The sequence below is a fragment of the Oryctolagus cuniculus genome, chromosome 13 (assembly GCF_964237555.1).
Source record: "Oryctolagus cuniculus chromosome 13, mOryCun1.1, whole genome shotgun sequence".
Taxonomy (NCBI): domain Eukaryota; kingdom Metazoa; phylum Chordata; class Mammalia; order Lagomorpha; family Leporidae; genus Oryctolagus; species Oryctolagus cuniculus.
This window is the reverse complement of record NC_091444.1, coordinates 24730733-24754041: the sequence shown is the minus strand read 5'-3', so window position 1 is coordinate 24754041 and position 23309 is coordinate 24730733. Positions and strand designations below refer to the sequence as shown.

The following is a 23309-nucleotide window of genomic DNA, read 5'->3' as shown; positions in this document are numbered from 1 at the left end:
CACTGCTGGTGGCATAGTATATTAATGTAGCCCTTTCAAAAACAGTATGAGATAGAATGGCAGATGTCCTAAACAGCACTCTGGCCTCAGAATCAGCCCTAAAGGCATTCGGATCTGGCTGAAAAGCCCATGAGAGTATTTCAGGCATGGAAAGCCAAGACACTCTGGCAAAAAAAAAAAAAAAAAAAAAAAGAAAAAGAAAAAAAAACCACCTAAATGAAAGATCTCTGTGAGTGAGATCCCTGCAGAAAGAATGGGCCATCAAAGAAGGAGGTGCCTTTCTCTGCAGGGAGGAGAGAACTTCCACTTTGACTATGACCTTGTCTAAATAAGATCAGAGTCGGTGAACTCAAAAGGCTTCCATAGCCTTGGCAACTCATGACAAAGAGCGTAGGGTGATTACTGATGCCATAAACAAGAGTGTCAATTTGTTAAGTCAACAACAGGAGTCACTGTGCACTTACTCCTCATGTAGGATCTCTGTCCTTAAGGTGTTGTACAATGTGAATTAATGCTATAACTAGTACTCAAACAGTACTTTACACTTTGTGTGTCTGTGTAGGTGCAAACAGTTGAAATCTTTACTTAATATATACTAAATTGATCTGTATATAAAGATAATTGAAAATGAATCTTGATGTGAATGGAATGGGAGAGGGAGCGGGAGATGGCAGAGTTGCGGGTGGGAGGGAAGTTATGGGGGGGAAAAGCCATTGTAATCCATAAGCTGTACTTTGGAATTTATATTTATTAAATAAAAGTTAAAAAAAAAAAAAAGAAAAGCAGTATGAGATAGTTACCCAAAGTGGCTTAAAGGCTTACTGATTTTGACTCAGTTGTTTAAAAATGAAGTTAAAAGCCGGCACCATGGCTCACTAGGCTAATTCTCCGCCTGTGGCGCCGGCACACCAGGTTCTAGTCCCTGTTGGGGTGCCGGATTCTGTCCTGGTTACCCCTCTTCCAGGCCAGCTCTCTGCTGTGGCCTGGGAAGGCAGTGGAGGATGGCCCAAGTGCTTGGGTCCTGCACCCGCATGGTAGACCAGGAGGAAGCACCTGGCTCCTGGCTTTGGCTTGGCGCAGCGCGCCAGCCATAGCAGCCACTTGGGAAGTGAACCAAAGGAAAAAGGAAGACCTTTCTCTCTCTCTCTCTCTCACTGTCTAACTCTGCCTGTCAAAACAAAATTTGAAGTTAAGATTATAGTACTTCTATGCCCTTAAATGATAGCCTTCAGGCAGCTATGACTGATCTCATGAAGTATCCATTGTCAGCAAAGCTGGTTTGACCCAGAACACCATGTTTGGTGTGCTCTGGTTCTTATTCTCTGCTCTGAGTCCTGCAAAAGCACCAACAGGTATTTTGCTATATAAGGAGTTGCATAGCTGTGTCTACAGAAGGCACCTCTCCGCTAGCTCCATGGCTGTGTGCTTAATCATTGCCTTGTAATTTACAAGTCACATGGGTTCTCTCAGCTAAATGATATGCTCTTCCAGAAATATTGTGATGGACCCACTTACAGCAGAAAATCCCTGAGTGACTCAGGCTCCAGCACTCTCTAGCTGTAGGCTCGCTCTGGGCTCTTCCCTCCTTGTGCCCTGCTGTGTTTCCTTCTGCTCCTCTCTCACAGTCTTAACCATGTGGGCATTTTTTTTAAGCTCACAAGAACACCAGCTTCAGCACAACCTGGAAGCCTTGCATTTGAAGCTCTGTTGTGACACATGGTGACCATTGTCTTAGCTGTTGTTAGCAAACCTCTGTTGACACTTAGGAAAGTAGGCCAAAGGAGTAGAAACACATGTAGTAATCATTTGGGATAGCTCAAAAATGCCACTGAAATGTTTTGTTTGGTCCATGATGTCATGCAATATTATTCAAATTATGATATGCTGATGAAACATCAAACTCTAGAAAGTTCCCTTCCCTTTCTAGCCTTCCCTCAGATCCACAGCCTCTGTGTCCCGTCACATTCTCCATAAAGCCCTCCTTGTCCTCTCTGTACTGCCAGAGAAGCACTGCCTCCATGTTTTCTCTGTTCATATAATGTTGTGCACACCTTTATTATAGCATTTCTTCTTCTGAAGTAGTGATGCTTGCCTGAGTTGTTCTTTGTACTATGAGCATCCTAAGGTGGCATACATTAGGTATTTAATAAGCGTTTGCTGAATGTTCGGGCATGAATTTATCTCCTTGTACCACTCTAACACTCACCCAGTTCCCAGTGACCCACACTTATCAAAAGGACGGGAGGCTTAGGATGCTATAAAATAATGGACAGTTCTGAAATCCAAGACCCCGACTCAGAAGGTGTTGTGTACTCAGTCAGGCGGTCCCACACCCATGATCAGAAACAAGTCGCAGCCTGGACAGTTTTAAAGGAAGAAGTCAATGGATTCAGACTCTAAGGGTGGAGTAGCTGTTGTTACCCGTTAGCCAGGTAACAGTGAAACTGCTGTGGTGGCTTCACTCTGCCAGGACGTCCTTGCGCCAATGCATTCCCTGGGGTCACAAGACTTTTACTGCCACTGCTGCAAGCCAGCAGCTTCACTACATTAACATTGCAGGGCAATTAGTTTTGTCCTGTACCCATGGGCATCAGTTTCATGCTAGGATGCCTAGAAATAAGGTTGAAGAAGCCAGTCCGTCTTGCCCTTGGTGAGAGCACTGAATACCATGCTTGAGAATGTGAGCGTAGGAGGCAGTGAAGGTGTCAGATGAAGAGAGCACTACGCACACAAGCGGTATGTTGACCGTCCTTCATGGCCATGGCAGCATGGGTCAGAGGCAGGAGGGTGATCAGTTGGGAAGAGATGAAAAGAACAAGTGAAGGGGGCAGGCACTGCGGTGGTGTAGTAGGCCAAGCCTCTATCTGCAATGCCAGCATCCCATATGGGCAGAGGTTCGTGTCCCAGCTGCTCCTCTTCCTATCCGGCTCTCTGCCATGGCCTGGGAAAGCAGTGGAAGATGGCCCAAGTGCTTGGGCACCTGTGCCTGCATGGGAGACCAGGAGGAAGCTCCTGGCTCCTGGTTTCAGATCAGCCCAGCTCTGGCCATTGCGGCCATCTGAGGAATGAACCAGTGGATGGAAGACCTCTCTGTCTCTCCCTCTCTCCATCTGTCACTCTACCTTTCAAATAAATAAATATTAAAAAAAAAAAAAAAAGAAGTGAAGAAGAAAAATCTCTGAACAAAGTGAGGAGCAGCTTCCTGTAAGGCAGGAAAGGAAAAGGGAAGGCTTTCAGGAAAAGGACAGGAGCCTGGAGCGCGGCCAGGGAAGCCGGGAGGCCTCCAGCTTCTCGGATGAGAGGGACATGGGGAGAGGAGTGTCAACTGCCATCTTCCCAGTCTGCTTACGCACAGCACTCTGCAGCCCCCTGTCCTGCCATTCCTCTCCAACCCATCTTTTAGGCTCCAGTTTAAACCCCAGCGCCTTCCTCGTCCCATCCCTCAGTCCAACCGAGTTGATTCCTGTGAGTCATCACCCACTATCAGTTGTTTTCCTTTGTACACATGTCAACCATTCTAACCTCTTATGGGTGGTTTGTTAGGCAGGGTTCTCCTGAGACTCAGAATCCAGTGTAATCATAGGCTGTGTGTGTGTGTGTGTGTATGGGAGCAAGTCCAGAGTTTGCAGGGGAGGCTGAAGACCCATTGAAGAGTCCCAGTTGCAGTTCTGGGTCCAGAGGCAGCCTGGAAGTGGGGCTCCTTCTCCCTCCCAGGCCATCAGTTTTCTAAGGATTGCAACTGATTAGGCGAGGCCCACCCTGTGTGGAGGATCATCTGCTTTTATTCAGATTCCACCAGTCTAAAAGTTAATCACATGTGAAAAATGCCTTCTCAGCCACATCTAGACTAGGGTTTTTTTTTTTATATATTTTTATTTATTTATTTGAGAGACAGAGTTACAGACAGGGAGAGGGAGAGACAGAGAGAAACGTCTTCCTTCCGTTGGTTCACTCCCCAAATGGCCGCAATGGCCAGAGCTGTGCCAATCCAAAACCAGGAGCCAGGAGCTTCTTCCTGGTCTCCCATGTGGGTGCAGGGGCCCAAGGACTTAGGCCATCTTCTACTGCTTTCTCAGGCCATAGCAGAGAGCTGGATTGGAAGAAGAGCGGCCAGGACTAGAACTGCTGTCCATATGGGATGCTGGCGCTGCAGGCGGAGGATTAACCTACTGCTCCACGGTGCTGGCCCCTAAACTAGTGTTTAACCAAACGACTGAGTGTCATAGTCTGGCCCAGTGAACAAATAAAATCACCCATCCCAAGGGAGGGTGAACTGGTCTTCACGTTCTTCCCTGTGCTCAGCACAGGTGCTCTGTGTGCAGCAAGAACTTGACAAAGAGCGAACTGAAGGGTTCTCGCTAGTGCTGCGCGTTCACTCATTCAGCAGATACATGCTTAGCAGGCACGCACTTCGCGCCAGGCACTCTCCCAAGGGCTGAGAAAACGGCGCTGAACAAGACTGTTATGATTAAATCTGTTTTTCATTCACATGTTGTGGCATCTTGTAGATCCAGTTGGCTACTTTTTGTTGTGTTGTTTTGTTTTGTTTTGGTTGGTTGGTCCTAAAGTTACTGAACATGTAACCCCTTTGTACTGTGTATTCATCAAAGTTGTCAGAAGAGGATTTAAAAAAAAAAAGTAGGAGCAAGCATTTGGCCAAATGATTAAGATGCCCGTGTCCCATATCTGAGTACCTGTGTTTGATACCTGGCTCTGGCCCTGAATCCAGCTCCTGACTCAGCTTCCTCCTAATGTGGACCCTGGGAGGCAGCAGGGATGGCTCAAGTAATTGGGATCTTGCCACTCACCTGTGAGAGGCGGATTGCATTCCCAGCTCCCAGCTTCGGCGGGGATTTATGGGATCTGAGGAACGAAACAGTGGAAAGCAGCACTGTATATGTATCTGCTACTTATCAAATTAAAAAGAAATTAATTAAAAATTTTTAATTAAAAAAGACTACAGAATTTGTATTAAAGTATATTGTAGGTACAATTATAAAAATGGCCCCTCAAGATTTTTTACCTCTATTTATTCAAATACTAATACAAGGAATGCCAAGAAGGGATGTTGCAGATGTAATTAAATTCCCACATCAGTTGACCTTGAGATATAAAGATTATCCGGGTTGGCCTGACCCAACTGATGGCGTCTTTAAGAGCAGAGAATTTTCTGTGGGTAGCAGCAGAAGAGGAAGACAGAATTTCAAAGCACAAGGGAGACTTGATGGACATTGCTGGCTTGAAGAGCAGAGGGCCATCTGGCAAGGTAACAGCAGCCCCCACCAATAGCCAGCAAGGAAATCGACCCCAGTCCAACAACCACAGGAATGGCATTCTGACAACAGCCTGAAAGAGTGCAAAAGCAGATTCTCCCCAAATCTTCCAAGAAAGAATTGCCTGGCAAGCATCTTGATTTTGGCCTTATCCAGTCCTACGCAGAGGGACAGATGTTGTGACCCTGCAGTTAAGACACAGTGTGGGACACCCACATCCCATAATAAATGCCTGGGTTTGTGGCCCTGCTGTTTTAGATCCTGCTTCCTGCTAATGCATACTTAGGGAAGCAGCAAGTGATGGCTCAAGCACTCACATGGGAGAATGGGAGACCCATATTAAATTCTGGGCTCCTGGCTTTAGCCTGGCTCGGACCTGGCTGCTGTGGGCATTTGGGTAGTGAGCCAGTAAATGCAAGAGCTCGCTCTCTCCCTCTCTTTCTCTCTCCCCCTCTCTCTATTGCTATTCCTAAAAAAAAAAAAAAAAAAAAAATCCGATGTAGAAAATCTAGCAGAACCCATGCGAACTTCTAACCTCTAAAACTGTGAGTTAATAAATGGACATTACTTTAAGCTTCTAAGTTTGTGGTAATTTATAACATAAGTAATGCAGAATAGACAACTAACTAGTGATATGCTCTGTCTTAAAATGTGATTTTTTAAGTAGCTGAGAAGTAAAACTTTCTCATTTTGATAATCTTTGACACACATTTACATAAAGGAATGTTTTTGCTTTGTGGTCAATGGTATTTATTTATGAAAATTCTGCAAATCTGAGACATATAAGTCCTCTTTTTGGTGAAAAAAATTCTATAGCAGAATACCAAGCTTGTTTGCTAAAAGCAAAATAAATCAATGAGGATCCATAAGTCATACCACTGTCATTTATGTAAAATATTTAGTTTCATCTTTCTGATGTGTTACAAGGATAAATCATAACATGGTCAAACTCCTGGTGTTAAATACCCCAAGGACTAAAAAATTTATGAAGGAAATGAATAATTTGTTAATGCTTTGGAAATTAAGGCTTTAGGCGAACAGAGCTGTGTTTCCTGTTCTTAATAAATGTAGATGGATATGTTTCATGATAATTTAATATGCCTGGAATAAACTCCCACTTTGCATCTGGCAAGTTTCTTTTTTTTATTCATTAGATTTTCTCTCTAGATTCACTTATCTCCCAAAACCTCTCTCACCAAAGCATACCCTGAAGCCAGTCCCCACCCAAACGCTAACTCCCAAGTATAAATAGAGAATAAGAGCAGGAGGGATGTCAGAACTCATCTGGATCAGGATACCCATTGTTTGGATGAGGGAACTGAGGCCCACAAACAGGCTTTGTCCATGTCAGAGAGCAACTAGTGATAGGGTTTGGGCTAACCCTTTGTGGGTTGTGTTTTTTTTTTTTTTTTTTTTTTTTTTTTTTAAGATTTATTTATTTATTTGGAAGCCAGAGTTAGAGAGAGGCATAGGCAGAGGCAGAGAGAAAGTGAGTGAGCAGGCTGGAGCTGGCCCAATCTGAAGCCAGGAGCCAGGAGCTTCTTCCGAGTCTCCCACATCGGTGCAGGAGCCCAAGGATGTGGGCCATCTTCTATTGCTTTTCCAGGCCATAGCAGAGAGCTGGATTGGAAGTGGAGCAGCTGGGTCTCAAACTGGTGCCCATATGGGATGCCAGCATTGCAGGCAGTGGCTTTACCTGCTACAACACAGCACCATACCCAAACCGCTTGGGGTTTTTTGTTTGTTTGTTTGTTTATTTGACATGTAGAGTTATAGACAGTGAGAGAGAAAGATCTTCCTTCCATTGGTTCACCCCCCATATGGCTGCTACAGCCGGAGCTACACCAATCTGAAGCCAGGAGCCAGGTGCTTCCTCCCAGTCTCCCATGCGGGTGCAGGGCCCAAGCACTTGGGCCATCCTCCACTGCTTTCCCAGGCCACAGCAGAGAGCTGAACTGGAAGAGGAGTAACTGGGACTAGAACCCGGGCACCCATATGGGTTGCTGGTGCTGCAGGTGGAGGATTAACCAAGTAAGCCACAGCACAGGCTCCAAACCCTTTGTTTTTAAGATGGGATGCCGCTCCTGCCTCAGAATCAACCCTTGGGACATTCGGATCTGACTAAAAGGTCCATGAGAGTCTCACAGGCATGGGAAGCCATGACACGGTGGCAAAAAAAAACTATCTAAATGAAAGATCCTGGTAAACAAGACCCCAGCAGAAGGAACAGGCCATCAAGGAGGGAGGCACCTTTCTCTGAAGGGAGGAAGGAACCTCCACTGTGATACGGCCTTGACTAAACAAGTTCAGAGTTGGTAAACTCAAGGGGCTTCCATAGCCTAGACAGCTCATGGCAAGAGTCTCGGGTGATTGCTGACATCATAAATAAGAGTGCCAATTGTTAAATCAACAATGGGAGTCACTGAGTACAGGCTCCCCACGTAGGATCTCTGTCCTTAATGTGTTTTACTATGAAACTTAAAAACAACACAATTCACATTTATTAAAAAAAAAAAAAAAAAAGATGGGATGCCGGCGCTTCAGACCAGGGCGTTAACCCGCTGTGCCACAGCACTGGCCCCAAGTATACATTTCTAATGGCAGCCCATCTTTGAGTTTGTTGGATAGTATTTGAATATATACATCCAGCTTAGAATCACTCAAGAATCCTACAAATCAACTGATCTGGAAAACTAAGGTTAGCTTTGATGTAGAACCGATCAGGATACAGAACCCCCAGACCTAGAGACAGAGCCAGGGATCTGGTCCTAAAAGTGCCTTCTCTCTCCCACTGGATCCTGGCCATTACATAATTCACAAACCACCAGCCAAAAAGAGATAAAAATGTCAGCTTTATTAATGACTTGTCAAAGTGCCCAATAATCTATGGGTATCATGGCACAACTTGAAATAGTGAAAAGCTGCTTGCAAGTGATGCCAAAGTGGAGGCCTATCACATCACCTTCCCTGTGGAATCTGGCGTTGGGACAGCCACGAGCAACAAGGGGCAGGAGGTGGGTGGCTGGAGTGAGGGTGAGGGATGCTGGGTCTGCAGCGAGTCCACTAATGCCACCTGCCGCAGTGTTTGTCACTTGTGCTGTCAGGCGCAGGCAGCACACGGTTCTCTTTAGAGCAGTGGCAGAGGACACACAATGGGTTCTGCTTCTCCTAGAAGGAAAACAGATGTGCAAGCTTGGAGCAGGTGACTTGCTGTGCCCATTCCTGATTTTGAGACTACTAGCCCTGCTCACTACGAAAAGTCAGGGGCTATCCATTTTCCTCCTGTCTGGGGAGGAGCCAATAGAGAGTGAAGGCTACAACAATGGCCAGGAGTTACCCTTTCTGTAGGAACAGATGGGCGTGCAGCAGGAGTAATATGGAATCTTCCTCTTCTGAAAATGTTCTTTCCTCTTTCGACAGGACTGGAAATCAACTTTGTATTAATATTTCTAGGTTCAGAAAACTCTGCACCTAGAAGAGGGACTGATGGAAACTTCTGGGGAATAGATAGAGCCAATCATTATTCCTCACCCTGCCTGGCATTTAAGTGTCTCACCAGCGGAAACTAAAAGCACCTAGTAGACCCTTGCTCAATGACATTATTAGGGACTCCCGATGTTTCCTATGGGTATTATACTATGAGAACAAAGGAGGAAAAACATACTCAAAGTTGGAGGAGAAAAAACTTCTAGCCAAAGAGTAAGATTGTGATTCCTTCTGTCTAGATTTCAGAACAAAGATTCTGAGCTCCTGCAGTTATGTGTGTATGTGAGAGGGTAGCTGCCCTAGTATTACTCCAAATACTAAATACTCAACATATTAAATATGCTAAATATTAAACATATTAAATGCTAACCATATTTAGCATATCACAGGCACCTTGGCAAATAGACTGTGTATGTTGCTTTGTTCCATCAAGGACCTGGCACATAGTGAATGCAGTATGGATTTCTTGATGAATAACTGATCCTCTTAATGACATTGTAAAGAGAATATAGAGTATTGCTATCTCTGTTTATAAATAAGGAAATGGAGCTAGATGCACAGGGTGACTTGTCCAAGGCCATGTGGCTATCAAGTGTCAAGATCTAGGACTGGAAACCAGAATACTGCACCACACTGTTACATTACCACACAGGCTTGTTCATTATGACACAGATTTTTGACTTGCATGTATCTCTTTTATGACTCTACTACTATCAATAGGGATTCCCTTTACACTACTATAATATGTTACTTTTTTTTTTTGACTACTATCATACTTAGATAGGTAGATATGTATCCCATAAGAGATAAATAAATATGATGGTGTCATTTATGTGGCCTACATATACTGGATAAATATTTATTATTAGGCCCCACAGACAATAACTCATACATATTGGTCCTCAGAGAGCATCCAGTTCAGTGGGAAGTGGGAAATAAGTACACGGACACTCATGAGAGACGATGAAAAGACAGAAATGCCGGGCAGTGGATGTGCAGTGCTATGAGAGTTCAGGGAAGAGAGAGATGGAATAGATTTTAACCAGGAAGATGAGGTTAGGCTTCACAAAGGAAATAAACAGAGAACATGGCCTTGAGGATGAGCAAGGGGAAGCCCAGGAAGAAGAATACCACAAAGGGTGTCTGTGGGAAAGTAATGGGTATATAAAAGAAACTGCACGTTTTGTTTGATGAGACAAGAAGTACTTTGGGAAGCTAAGGTTAAGAAGATAGATTGGTGCCAGATAGAGAGAAGATGAAGAGAATGGCATTTAGTGGCAGGTCAAGAAGCTAAGATTTTATGGCGAGAAACCAGTGAAACATGAAGGATATTTTTTTTTTTTTTAATGAGAGTGATTTGATCCCAGTGCTATTTTAGGGCATTAACCTGACAGTGATGTGTGAAATAGACTGGTCTGGGGAGAGCTTGGAGCAGAAAGGCCACCTACCTGTCAAATGTAGGGTGGGCAATGTTGAGAGCTGGCCATGAACTGGGGCAACTGCAAGAGGAATGGGATAGTGGGGACAAATGGACAGACGTACAGGGGCAGGTGAGGGACAGACAGGACGGTGCTCCAGCACAGTGCGTGACTGAGAAACTTAATGACATGAGGCAAGGAGCTGAGACAGCACTGTAAGGCACCTGGTGTCATCCCCCTTTGGCTATCAAAGAAACCAGACTCAGAGTGATCTGTCCAAGGTCCATCCTGGACAGGTGTGGGCTGTTTCTTCATCTGTAAAAGGACAGTGATGGACCGAGTTCCCTTTCAGGGCCCAACGTTGTGGTGCAGCAGGTTAAGATGCTGCTTGCAACACCAGCATCCCCTGTGAATGCCGGTTCAAGTCCCGGCTGCTCCACTTCCAATCTATCTTCCTGCTGATCTGCCTGGCAAAGCAGAAGAAGATGGCCCAAGTGCTTGGGCCCTGCCCATCCACATGGGAGACCCAGAGGGAGTGCCTGGATCCTGGCTTTGGCCTGGTGTCTCTCTCTCTCTCTCTCTCCTTTCTCTCTGTAACTCTTTCAAATAAGTAAACAAATATTTTTTTTAAAAAGAGAGAGAGAGATCCCTGAGAGTGCTCAATGAATGTGCAATTCTGAGTCTGAGGAAGAAAACAGAAGTGGAACTGGCAGACCCTATAACTCGCTAGGTATTGGGGTCTGGGGTAGGCTGGTAAAGGACACGCATTCCTAGACCTGGGTTACTGGGTAGATGGTGGGGTCAGTAATGGGAACTAGAACCAGAAAGAAGGAGCATGTTTGGGGAAGAAAACCTGCTGAGTTCCATCTTGAACATGTTGGGAGGGAGGAGCCAGTAGGACATGCAGATGGGGAGGCACTCCAGGACCACACAGACTCACACCTGCACAATCATCCCTTTGCCTACTGGAGTCTGCCCTGCCTCATCTCTGCGTTCTTGGCATTTCCCTCTCCTTCCCTCTGCCTGCTTCTCTCTCTCGCCCTCTCTCTCCCTCTTCAGCCTGGCCCAGCCAACACTGCTATGTATATTTTTTATTTATTTGACAGGTAGAGTTATAGACAGTGAGAGAGAGAGACAGAGAGAAAGGTCTTCCTTCCATTGGTTCACCCCCCAAATGGCTGCCACAGCTGGCGCTGCGCCGATCCGAAGCCAGGAGTCAGGTTCTTCCTCCTGGTCTCCCATGCGGGTGCGGGCGCCCAAGCACTTGGGCCATCCTCCACTGCCTTTCTGGGCCACAGCAGAGAGCTGGACTGGAAGAGGAGCAGCTGGGACTAGAACCAGTGCCCATATGGGATGCTGGCACTGCAGGCAGAGGATTAGCCAAGTGAGCCACAGCGCCAGCCCCCTCTTTCTCTGACTTTTAAAGAAACAAATAATTTTTAAAGGGACTTTTATTTGCAATATGTCTTAGTAATTTTATATCTTCAATTATAATAGTAAAAAAATGAGGTTGAATTTGGTGTTTTTTTAAAGTTTCACTTTTCCAGGCTGCTATTGTGGTGTAGCAGGTTGAGCAGCTGCCTGCAATGTTGGCATCCCACACGAGTGCTGGTTTGAGTCCTGGCTGCTCCACCTCCAATCCAGCTGCCTGCTAATGCACATGAGAAAGCAGCAGAACATGGCCGAAGTGCTTGGGCCCTTGCACCTGCATGGGAGACCTAGAAGAAGCTCCTGGCTCCTGGCTCTGGTTTGGCTCATCCCTGGCTGTGGCAGCCATTTGGGGGAGTGGATCAGTAGATGGAAGACCTCTCTCTCTCTCTCTCTCTTTCTTCCCTCCTTACCCCTCTTTCTGTAACCTTGCCTTTCAAATAAATAAATCTTTTTAAAGAAAAAAATAATAAAAATTTCACCTTTCTAGTAATTCATTTTTACCAAATTCCACAAAAGCATTTATCCATGACAGACTGGAAACAAAATAAAATACTGGCTCATTATCACAGATACCATGAGAAGCACTAAATTAACAAATGAGACACTTAAAATAGCACCTGGCACTTAGTGTTTAATAAATGTTAGCTAATAATAATAGCACTAAATCCTAACTAATTGAGCTTTCTATCCCAAAGATAGATGTCTCTGAGATGTATCTTCTATGTCATTTTAAGTCCATCCTCAATTCCATTAAATCTCTTCCACCATGTGAACCATTGAAGGAACTGCTGCCATCCTTCTCACTCATCCATCATACCTTATCGGGTGCTTAATATTTTAACAGCCAGTGTCTGCCATTTGTCTCTGGGGGGGGTATACCCAGCTCAGGGCACAGCTACTCTGGGTCTTATACCACGCCCCCGCTACCAAGGGTTGGTCTCCCTGACTCGTCCTCAGCTGGGGAGACCCTCTTGATCGCAGAGTCCCCCCAGCTACCTAACGCCCTCCTATGAGCAGGCTCAGTGTCCCCTTCCTGAGAGACAATGTTACTCAACAGCCTCTGCAATCTGGAGTCACCCCCATTCTTCTCTCACTTTTGCTCAATGGAGCATCAGAGGCCCAAATTTCAAATAGAACAAATTCCCAGGTGACATACTGGTACTGAGACGGTGACGCCTCTCCCTGGTTCTAGGTCAGGGAGGCCCTGACTCCCTGTTCTTCCATATTAGTGCCGTCACTCTACCCTCTGATTTGAGTCTCTTGAGACTTTTCAAGGTGGCCTTTAGGATGATCAAAGGCAGCAGTGAAGTTCTGGATTCATAGCATGAAGGCCTGACGCAGGTTTCCCACGATGCACTAGGCTCACAAGGCCACACACCAAACTGTAACTTCTGGAACATTTTCATGTGAGTCCTGGCTTCAAGAGCTTTCCATGGAGAGCTGGAGCTGAGCCCTTCAGGGAGGCAGGACATAGGGTTCACACACTTCCTCTTTATTGGAGCTCTGGGGGTGGGGGTGCTCTTACCCACTTTATCTTTCACATCATATTAAAATCTCTTCGTCCCAGAGGAATGCAACTAGATTTCTTTTGTTAAAATCTCATTAAAGCCTGCTCCAGCCTGTAATAATTTGTTAATAGATGGCAGTGCTATTTGGCTGGGATTGGGTTTTCTTTCATTTCTTCTCAGGTCTTATAATTGTTGCCTATCTCCTGGGTGTTTTGGTTGTCACTGAAGTGTGAGAGATGCTATAGCCACTGGGTGAGCATCCCACGTTATCTATGAGGAAAGAGACGTCTCAGTAGTTTTCGTCCTTTTTCCCTCTGCAAGCTGCTTCTAAGTCCACTGAAAAACACAGCTCTTTTTAAAACCCAGGACTAATCCCCAGGTATTTCTCCAGCCCAGGGTTTGGGGTAAACCATCAGCTAAGGGTCTCCTCCTCCAGTTGCATCCACACACATCACCAAAGCAAACAGTTTAGATTTAAAAAGTAAAAAATGGTGTTTTTAAAAAAGATTTATTTATTTGAAAGGCAGTTACAGAGAGAGAAGGAGACACACACAGAGAAAGATCTTTCATCCACTGGTTCACTGCCCAAGTGCGCACAATGGCCAGGGCAGGGCAAGGCTGAAGCCAGGAGCCAAGACCTTCATCCAGGTCTCCCACATGGATGCAGGGGCCCAAGTAATTGGTCCATCTTCCACTGTTTTCTCAGGTGCATTACCAGGGAGGTGGATCAGAAATAGAGCAGTTGGGACTTGAATCAGTACCCATAAGGGATGCCAGTGTCGCAGGCAGAGGTTTAACCCACTACACCACAGTGTCCATCCAAACGGCGGCAGCCAAAGCATTTTCCTGGAATGTGACAGAGTCTGTCGAAAACCTCAGAGGGTCGCTGTGCCATGAAATCAAGGAGGCAGAAGTGCTTTATACACTGTAGCTTAGAGATGGAGAATCAGGACATGATTTGAAGAACCTCGGGTTCCAGCTGACTGTGGGAGATTCTGGTGACCTTAGCTGAAATAGAGGCAGGAAGTGTTTTTTTTTTTTTTTTTTTTTTTTTTTTTTTTTTTTTTTTTGACAGGCAGAATTAGACAGTGTGAGAGAGAGAGGGACAGAGAGAAAGGTCTTCCTTTTTTCCCGTTGGTTCATCCCGCAAATGGCTGCTACGGCCGGCACGCTGTGCCGATCCAAAGCCAGGAGCCAGTTGCTTCTTCCTGGTCTCCCATGCGGGTGCAGGGCCCAAGCACTTGGGCCATCCTCCACTGCCTTCCTGGGCCACAGCAGAGAGCTGGACTGTAAGAGGAGCAACCGGGACTAGAACCCGGGGTGCCGGTGCCGCAGGCGGAAGATGAGCCAAGTGAGCCGTGGCGCTGGCCAGGAAGTACTTTTAACTAACACCATGTCTCCTAGGCTCTGATTCCCTCTATAAGTCACAAATCAGGGGCAAGGGGAGGAATGGGTTGTATGTGTTCTTTCACCTGCTGCACTGTCAGTTTGTGCTGCCAAGCAGCCTGCACACATGGATTCTGAATTGCCCCGTTGTCTCTCCAACAGTTGGGATAAAATTCTTCTGATGACTTCATGGGGCAAATGGAATTCTATAAACACTTCCATTACCAACCATATCGTCAGCAAACATTTACTAAACACTTACTCTCTGCTAGCACTGTTCTAAGAACCAGGATCTTGTGATAATTCCTTTACTTCTCACAAAAACCATGAGTTATGTATTATTATTATTCCCATTTTTAAAATGAAGACACTAAGGGTTAAGTGATGAGCTGACACCCAAGAATTTTGACTCCAGACATTGCTTCCTTATCTGTTTAAGCTCTTTACGGGAGCTGTGCCAAAATGCATTTCTATTCTACCTCCATTATGCCTAAATCACCATGAAGGTGCTTAGATTGGGAAGGTAGTTGAATTGTTCTTAATTATTGACCATCTACATCACAGTCATTGTTCTGCCTTAAATCTAAACTCAGACCTACCAGCCACAGTGTTTAAAAAAAAAGTTACGTCAGCCGGCGCCACGGCTCACTAGGCTAATCCTCCGCCTTGCGGCACCAGCACACTGGGTTCTAGTCCAGGTCGGGGCGCCAGATTCTGTCCCGGTTGCCCCTCTTCCAGGCCAGCTCTCTGCTGTGGCCCGGGAAGGCAGTGGAGGATGGCCCAAGTGCTTGGGCCCTGCACCCCATGGGAGACCAGGAGAAGCACCTGGCTCCTGCCATCGGATCAGCATGGTGCGCCGGCCGCAGCGCGCCGGCCGCAGCAGCCATTGGAGGGTGAACCAACGGCAAAAGGAAGACCTTTCTCTCTGTCTCTCTCTCACTGTCCACTCTGCCTGTAAAAAAAAAAAAAAAAAAAGTTACTTAATAATGTTGGGTCAGCAAGCGGCAGAGGGCACACCATGAATGAGGCATGGAGGTGGGAAGATGTGTGACTGGCCTGAAACAGGCCAGGGGGGAAAGTGGGAAGAAGTGGGTTGGCAGCTTTACCAGAGCCAAGGTTGGGGGGTTAAACAGAAACCCCTTGGGCCCCACCTCATTGGCCATTCCAAGGAGCTTAGATTGTATTTGGAGGGCAGTTGGGCAGCCCCTGTAGAGTTTTAGTCAGGAATCCATTTGGCTGGAGCACTGCAGAAGATGGGCCAGGGGCAGGCAAGCCCAGAGGCCAGGACATTGCTTACTGTTGGAGCAGCATGAGAGAGATAATATGTGCCTAAACTTAGCTGAGGGTGGGAGAGATGGGCGTGGGGAAGGAGACCTTGCCCCAGATTGTTCCCAGGTTTGGGTTTAAGTGATTGGATGGGTGCTGAGGCCCATATAAACAATCCAGGTAGAAGAGCAGGCCCTGAGAGGAGGTCTTGAGGACTTCAGTTTGGGCCTGCTGAGCTGGTCCTGGATGGAGAACACTGAAGAGAGACTGTTGCCCATGAAGTTGGATGTGGAGGTTTGAGGATCAGAGAGTGGAGACCTAAGATAGAGCCTTGGAGGGTTTCAGCTCAATCTTGGCAGCTGGAATGGGATTATGGGAGTGTCCAGATGCAAGCAGGAAGAGAAAAAGGCCAAGAACTGAGCAGTAGCGGGAGCATAAGCTGACATCTGAGGAACTGAGTAAAATCTTAGAAACTGTGCACACCACATGCTTGTGACACCTTTGTAGCCCTGTTTTATCTTGGCAGCAGGTAGTTTAAAAAAAAAAAAAAAGATGGGGGCTCTATGCTTGTCTTTCAGGACAGCAAGGAAGAGTGTAGCTGACCAGCTTATAAGTTAGTCGTGCAGAAAAGAGGTCTAGGAAGATGAGCAGATTTAAGACACCCATGAAGGGCAAGGGGAACAAGTTTATCCCCGAAAGGGATCTGGGAGATGATGGAGGGGAACCACGGCTATGGGCTGTAGGCTAACAGAAGTGCTGGCCTGGTGAGAGAGGCCTGTTTTCTGACCTGGTGGTCTATGCTGAATGAATCACCTTTTCTTCCAGGATTGTGCACAGCGTCACCAGACCACAAAAACTGACTGCTACCAACGCCAAGCTGGAGCCAAGGGGGTTTCCTTCTATGATGGACATGCTTGTTCCATGGAGGAACAGGGAATCATTCAACGCCCCTGTCTCAGGACAGCCTGGAGACCTTGGGAAAGAAGAGGTGGGTTTGTCTCACCTCAGAAACTTCCTGCCTGGAAGAAGGTACCCCATGAAGACCCTTGTAAGCTCATCACTTTGGCTTTGTGGAAATTACTTATCTAGGGTGTGTGGGATGCGCCTTCGATTTGAAAACTCTAGGATGACAAAGATTGAGACTTCTATTTGTTAAACTTACCTTTGCAAGACTGTGAAATAGGCAACATTTGTGTGCAAATCCACCTTTTCTTACTTTTCTGGAACTACTGCTCACCCCTCCTGTACCTTGTTTATATTCCTTTTCTCCTCTACTATGTTCCAGAACCTTCCACTCTCATCCTACCTTCCATCAAGACAGGACTGTGCCGGCGCCGCAGCTCACTAGGCTAATCCTCCACCTTGTGGCACCAGCACACTGGGTTCTAGTCCAGGTCGGGGGGCCAGATTCTGTCCCGGTTGCCCCTCTTCCAGGCCAGCTCTCTGCTGTGGCCCGGGAAGGCAGTGGAGGATGGCCCAAGTGCTTGGGCCCTGCACCCCATGGGAGACCAGGAGAAGCACCTGGCTCCTGCCATCGGATCAGCACGGTGCGCCGGCCGTGGCGGCCATTGGAGGGTGAACCAACGGCAAAAGGAAGACCTTTCTCTCTGTCTCTCTCTCTCTCACTGTCCACTCTGCCTGTCAAAAAAAAAAAAGACAGGACTGCACACTGATTGTGTTGATCATGCACAACAGGACCACCACACACAGGTGTGAGGGTTGGCACTATACGATTCCAGGGGCATGAAGTGTGGCACTTCCAGGAGAGCTTTCACTGGGCAGAGGCAAAGTGCTCTTGTTCCAAGTGTAACCTGGTATGCAATGGAAATTAAAGTCAATCCTATGCTGCCATTAAAAAAAGAGCCAATTGACATCATGTTGAAAGACAACGTATATCAGCCATTATCCCTGGTCTGCCCTCTCTGTAGCCCTAAAGCTTTTCTCCTCCACTAAAGCTGACTTTCCTACAGAGATTTTATGTAAGACAGAGTCACTGCAGCTCATTGGACTTGTGGGGTTTTTCTACTTCACATATAAATAATTTTGGTGAAATAGGTCCAGCTCTTTGGAATACAAATCCTGAATGGAAATTTTTAACAAACAGTTCCCTCAGCTACAGAGACATACAAAATGTGATTTTGTTAATGCGTGAGCTCCCCTTGAAGCTAATAAATGGACATTACTCTGGAATGGACACAACCTATTACTCAGCTTGATCCTAATATCACTGGCAAAAACCCCATTTGCTGCACGAGCAAACAGCTGCATTCATTATGTCCAGCTCCATGAATAATACCCTGACAGATTCTTGTTGACACAGACAGAATGCCAGTCTCCAAAGGATGACAGGGCTGCCAGGCAGGGCAGCTGGGATTGCCACGGTCTTTCCTGCTGCTCGTGTGGTACCCACTACCCAGAAGCCTCCTGCTGTTGCTGACCGGGTGATGGATGGTGGACTCATGACACCTCATTATTTCTGAGACAAGAAATGAAAGGACTCCAGGAAGGAATAATTCTTAGCTGAGGCTGGAGAGGAAGATGCTACCCAGCAGAGGGTGAAAGTCTGTTGAGTTAACCACACCGGCTATCATGCAGGGAGTTGAAAACCAGGTCAGATGATGAGGCAGGTGTACATGGTACTGATGGATTCTGGGGCTGAATGGGCTCACTGTAGGACATCTGGTCTCTTCCCTGTTTGGGGGCAGAACCAGCCACCATGCCCATGCCAGCCTGGGTTGAGAAGAGCTTCTGTAAGAGACTGTGCAGTCATCTTGTCACTCCCTCTGTAGAGGAACAACCCTGTGGAACAGACTTGGAGAGGATTCCTGGATTCCAGGGGTGAAAACCCTGGAGAGAAACAGCACCCTGAAACCTTTTTGCAAACTCCAATGATCCACAGACCCTTCAGAGAGAGGTTTTGCCCTGTGGACCAAGACCCGACCCTGCAGGACCACTGGGCAGTTCCCTTGGGCATCCCTCCTCGACCTGAAGGGAAGTAGAAGCATCCCACCAACCCACCGCGCACACTGTGTGAATGTCCTTTCCAATGTGCTCCAAAAAGAGCTCATTGTTAAGAGTGTTCATTATTCTGAAGTATGGTTCCATCTGGGAATGTCCCCTGTTGGTTCTCAGCGAGAGAAGGAAGTTACTTTCTCCTGAGTCATCCTTGAGTTCCAGGCAAATAGATTCCTAGCTCTTCATTGAAAACCCTTCTCCATGAGGCTGCTTCCAAGTGAAACCCTCCAACTGCATGTAAGTCCTCCTCCTTAGTAATCCTGTAGCAATTTGTATCTGCTGGTTACTTCATTCATAACCTCTCTCCTCCAGTATCTATTGAGCTCCTTTATGTGTGGACCAGGAATAGTTATAGGCAGAGAGGACATGATTACGAATAAGACAAATAATATCTTAATCTCTTGGGGATACCATCTAGTGGGGGAAAATATTCAGTTAAAATGTTCCTGTCACTGCTAAAAGAGAGGGCAAAAACTTTTACAGCAAGAGAAATAAAAATTATAAGTCCTCCAGATTCTCTGATTCAGTCTTGCTTCAATTTAAAACAACTGCTCACAGAAGTGTTGAAAGGAATCTCTAACTCGATGAGCAGCGCTTTTGGGCTATTCCAAGTGTTTCCCTGAGGCTTCCAAGCCCCCTCTTTTCCTTCTCCAATCAGAATCTGTATTATAAAAACACAGCTGCTTTCCCAGGAATGAGAAAGAAAGTCATCTTACTGAATTAATTCATACCAACATGTGAATGGCTAATTAAGCCAGAGTCCTCAGAGTTCTTGATTTTTTTTGTAAGAGAGTCTTCACTAACCCTAAATAACATCTAGGTGCTGAGGCCTCATAGAAACTGGAAGACAGAAAGCAAGATCGGAAAGGTTTCTACTAGGTTGTAAGCTGTGGATTCCTTGAGGGCAGAGCCTATGTCATTTCTGGATGCTAACTCAGACCAATCAACATAATGGTGAGATACAAAAAGGTCAAGAGGAAGGAAGGAAAGCAAGGGAAGTGAAGGGAGAGAAAAGTCCGGAGGTGGGGATGGGGGGAACGAAGGAGTAAGGAGAGGGCCAGTGAGAGAGAAACAGAATTAAACACAACTCCAATTATGGTATAGCTTCTAGTTCCTTCTGCAGGGAGGGCCCTCAGAGAAACTACAGCAAGAAGGAATTTATTTCCAATAAAAAGGAGGGAAATTGCTGCTGCTCTGAGTGCCAATGAGAGATGGAGTCAGGAGATGTTGAGCCCTAAGGAAAGATATTGATCAAAGCCATTAATTTCTATTTTCTAGCATGACAGCAACGGCTCACGCCAGAGGGCTGGCCACCATCAAGCAGCTTCCCCGAGGGACCCCCTGTACCCTGCGGAATCAGTCCATGATCATCTCACAGTTGCAGGAACTCAGGGACTAACCCTGTTAGGGTTATAAAAATGGATCACTGTGGATTCAATATAATTAAACAGTCTGCAGTCGCCAATAGAAGGCCACAGTGGAATTTTCCACTGAAGCCAAACTAAAATGGAAACTTGCAAGAGAAGTGGAAGTCAGAAAGCAGGGGAGTGCAAACCACCAATTTTCTTTAGGGTCTCAGGAAACAAGAGAGGAAAAGTGAAGTAGCAAGCTGTGGCTGCAGGGAACACAGAGATCGGATGTTACAGACTCTAGGGAGATGGATCCAGAGGTCTGAGCACCAGAACCCTTGAGCAAGATGGGCGTAGGCACCAAAAGGGGCCGGCATCCTTTTAGCCAAGGTCTCTCTCAGGTTATATGATCTGCGCACTGTGTGAATGGCCTGCCCTTGACAGGCAGATCAGAAATAACTGTGCACTTCACAGCCAGGAAAATCACATGCATTTAAGCGATCACCTCCCTCTGAAGAAACAGGAAGCTGTGGGGCCTGGATGCAGAGCCACACGGAATCCTGGCCTTACCGCTCACTGCTTCCATGACCTTAGTCAGGCTCCATCATCTCTGCAACCCTCCATTTCCTCATCTGTGAAATGGGGGCGGGGGGCTCTTTCTCTCTCTACTGTTTAACGAGGATTTTCTCTTGTTAGACCCCACGCGCTCTACAGGTGTTACCGTGTTACCTTCTTTACTCTTCACACAAATCTCACAGGGTAGACACGCTTACTGCCTTCGCAGGTGAGGAAGGTGAGCTCGGGGAAATGACCAGCCCCGTCCCGGTGCACACAGCTGCTGGTGTTACACCGGCACTGACACTTGCTGTGACCGAGTCCACGGCCTCCACCTGGGCAGCACTGCCCGTGCAGCCGCCTTCCATGGCTGAGTGGAATAGAGAGATTTCAGGGGCCTCATTTCAGCCGCAGGAGCCCCCTCTCGCCCTGTCACAGCGGAATCCACACAGGGAAGGCCTCCTGTGTTTATCTTTCTTGTAACAAAAGGCACAGGGACTTTTGGGGGCTTGCTTTGTTGATCTCGGCGTGCACAGAATGATCCTAAATGTGCGGATGGGGAAGAACACATCGCAGTCCCCATGTCTCCAGCAAGCAGAGTTGTTGTAAGGAACGACCAGTTATCAGCTTCCTCAGTTCCTCCACAGGACAAGGGCACTGCCAAAACACGGTCCCTGTTTCTGTGGACTGTCAGCAGCTACAGCCTTGGAATTCAACCTCTCCGGCTTATTAAAACAACAAATTACCCACCATGAGAGCTGCTGAGTGCATTCAGATGGAAAACGGTCTCTTTTTTTATGAAGCGATTTAATTAGGAGCAATTTTCCCATCAGCTCAGTTGTCGTGGCAGGGCTGCGGCAGCCACTGAGACAGCATTGGCCTGTGCTTTCTGGCTTCCTCTGTGCTGCTGCCGCCTCTTGGAGAAGCTGGGAGAAAAGCTGGGGGAGCGACAGATCAGGCCCGAGGGCCATTCCGTAATGTCCTCAGCGAGTGTGCCGTTCCAGGCTGAGCTACTCCCATCTGCAATGTGACTGTCCTGCACGAGGACTTTGAAAGTCTCACTCCTGGGGCATCCCTTCTGCTCCTTGCCCCTGGCCAGGACCTTCTGCAGCCCTGCAGGCTGAGAAAACGAAATGAATTTCACAGGGAACCTTGCTGGAAGTGTGCAACTCTGAAGGATGTTTGGGGAGAGGGAAAAGTGGGAAGTTCAATCCAGATGGGCTTGTGTTATCCGCAGCCTGAAGACTTTCTAAAATTGCACTAATCAGGTTAAAAAGAAGACTAAAGCTTCGTTTCCATTCTGAGCAGTTTGGTTTTGACATTTTCAGCACTCAAATACATGGTACTTTGACACAGATAGAATGCCTGGTGCCTGCTACATACATGTAAACCTCCACCCTCACCCTCCTAGACTTGCGAATAAGCAGGTGAGAGTCCCCCAGAAGCAAATGGAAATGTTATTAATTGTAATTTTCCTAGAAGGAAGAGGACAAGGATTGATGAGGTTTAAGATGACTGTCTGAATGGATTGCAAAAATGAATATCAGTGTTGAGAAGATCAGAGCTCCATGAGTTTCATCTAGCAAACAATTCATGGAGAAGGTGACTATTGAACATGGTTTGAAAATATTTGACAGATAAGTAGCTTGCTTTCTGCATCCATTTTTTTTTTCTCCAAGAAAACCAAATAGCCACAAATTGTTTCTACTCAGTTATGAAAAGTGACATGGGGTCAACACTGCGGCATAGGAGGTAAAGCCACTGCCTGCAGTGCCGTCATCCCATATGGGTGCTGATTTAAGTCCCAGCTGTTCCACCCCTGATCCAGCTCCCTGCTGGTGCACCTGAGAAAGCAGCAGAGGACGGCCCAAGTGCTTGTGCCCCGAACCCATGTGGGAGACCTGGAAGAAACTCCTGGCTCCTGACTTCGGCCTGGCCGAGCCCTGGCTGTTACGGCCATTTGGGGAGTGAACCAGCAGATGGAGGATCTCTCTATTTCTCTTTGTGCCTCTGTCTCTCCTCTGTAATTCTTTCTTTCAAATATTTATTTATTTATTTGAAAGGCAGAGTTATAGAGAGGCAGAGGCACAAAGAGAGAGGTCTTCTATCCACTGGTTCACTCTTCAAATGGCTGCAATGGCCAGAGTTGGGCTGATCCAAAGCCAGGAGCCCACAGCTTCCTCTGGATCTCCCAAGTGGGTGCAGGGGCCCAAGGACTTGGAACATTTTCTGCTGCTTTTCCAGGCACATTAGCAGGGAGCTGGGTGAGAAGTGAAGCAGCAGGGATTCAAACCGGCGCCCATGTGGGATGGGCAGCTTTACCCGCTACACCACAATGCCAGCCCCCTGTGACTCTGCCTTTCAAATAAATAAATAAACCTTTAAAAAAAAGTGACAGTAGAACTGTAATATTTCAAAGAGGAACATTTGCTTCCTCTGTTGTGTTGTAAGAAAGCATCCCTTCTGTAACTCTGTGATGTAGAGTTGTGTTTACAGAAAGCCAGCTGAGACCTTACAGTGGGTGTGATGTCAATTTAGTGGCCAAGAGCAGCACTTTTTAAAAGGGAATAATCAAATAGAAGAGGACGTTCTGTGAGTGTAGGCGTCCTCTTGCACAGTCAC

The 23309-nt window shown here is 46.7% G+C and overlaps 1 protein-coding gene across 2 annotated transcripts in view; it reads right to left on the bottom strand.

Annotated features, from left to right (window-relative positions):
• Window positions 1-4541: 4541 nt before the first annotated feature.
• UTP25 (UTP25 small subunit processome component) overlaps window positions 4542-23309 on the bottom strand; it is a 67918-nt gene continuing 49150 nt past the window's right edge. The window contains exon 13 of one of the 2 annotated variants that reach the window (XR_011381418.1): window positions 4542-4863. The gene's annotated coding sequence lies outside the window, so the exon portion shown is untranslated. Of the gene's footprint in view, window positions 4864-13611; window positions 14125-23309 lie in introns of those variants that run through there. The other variant, XR_011381417.1, reaches the window with a different exon arrangement.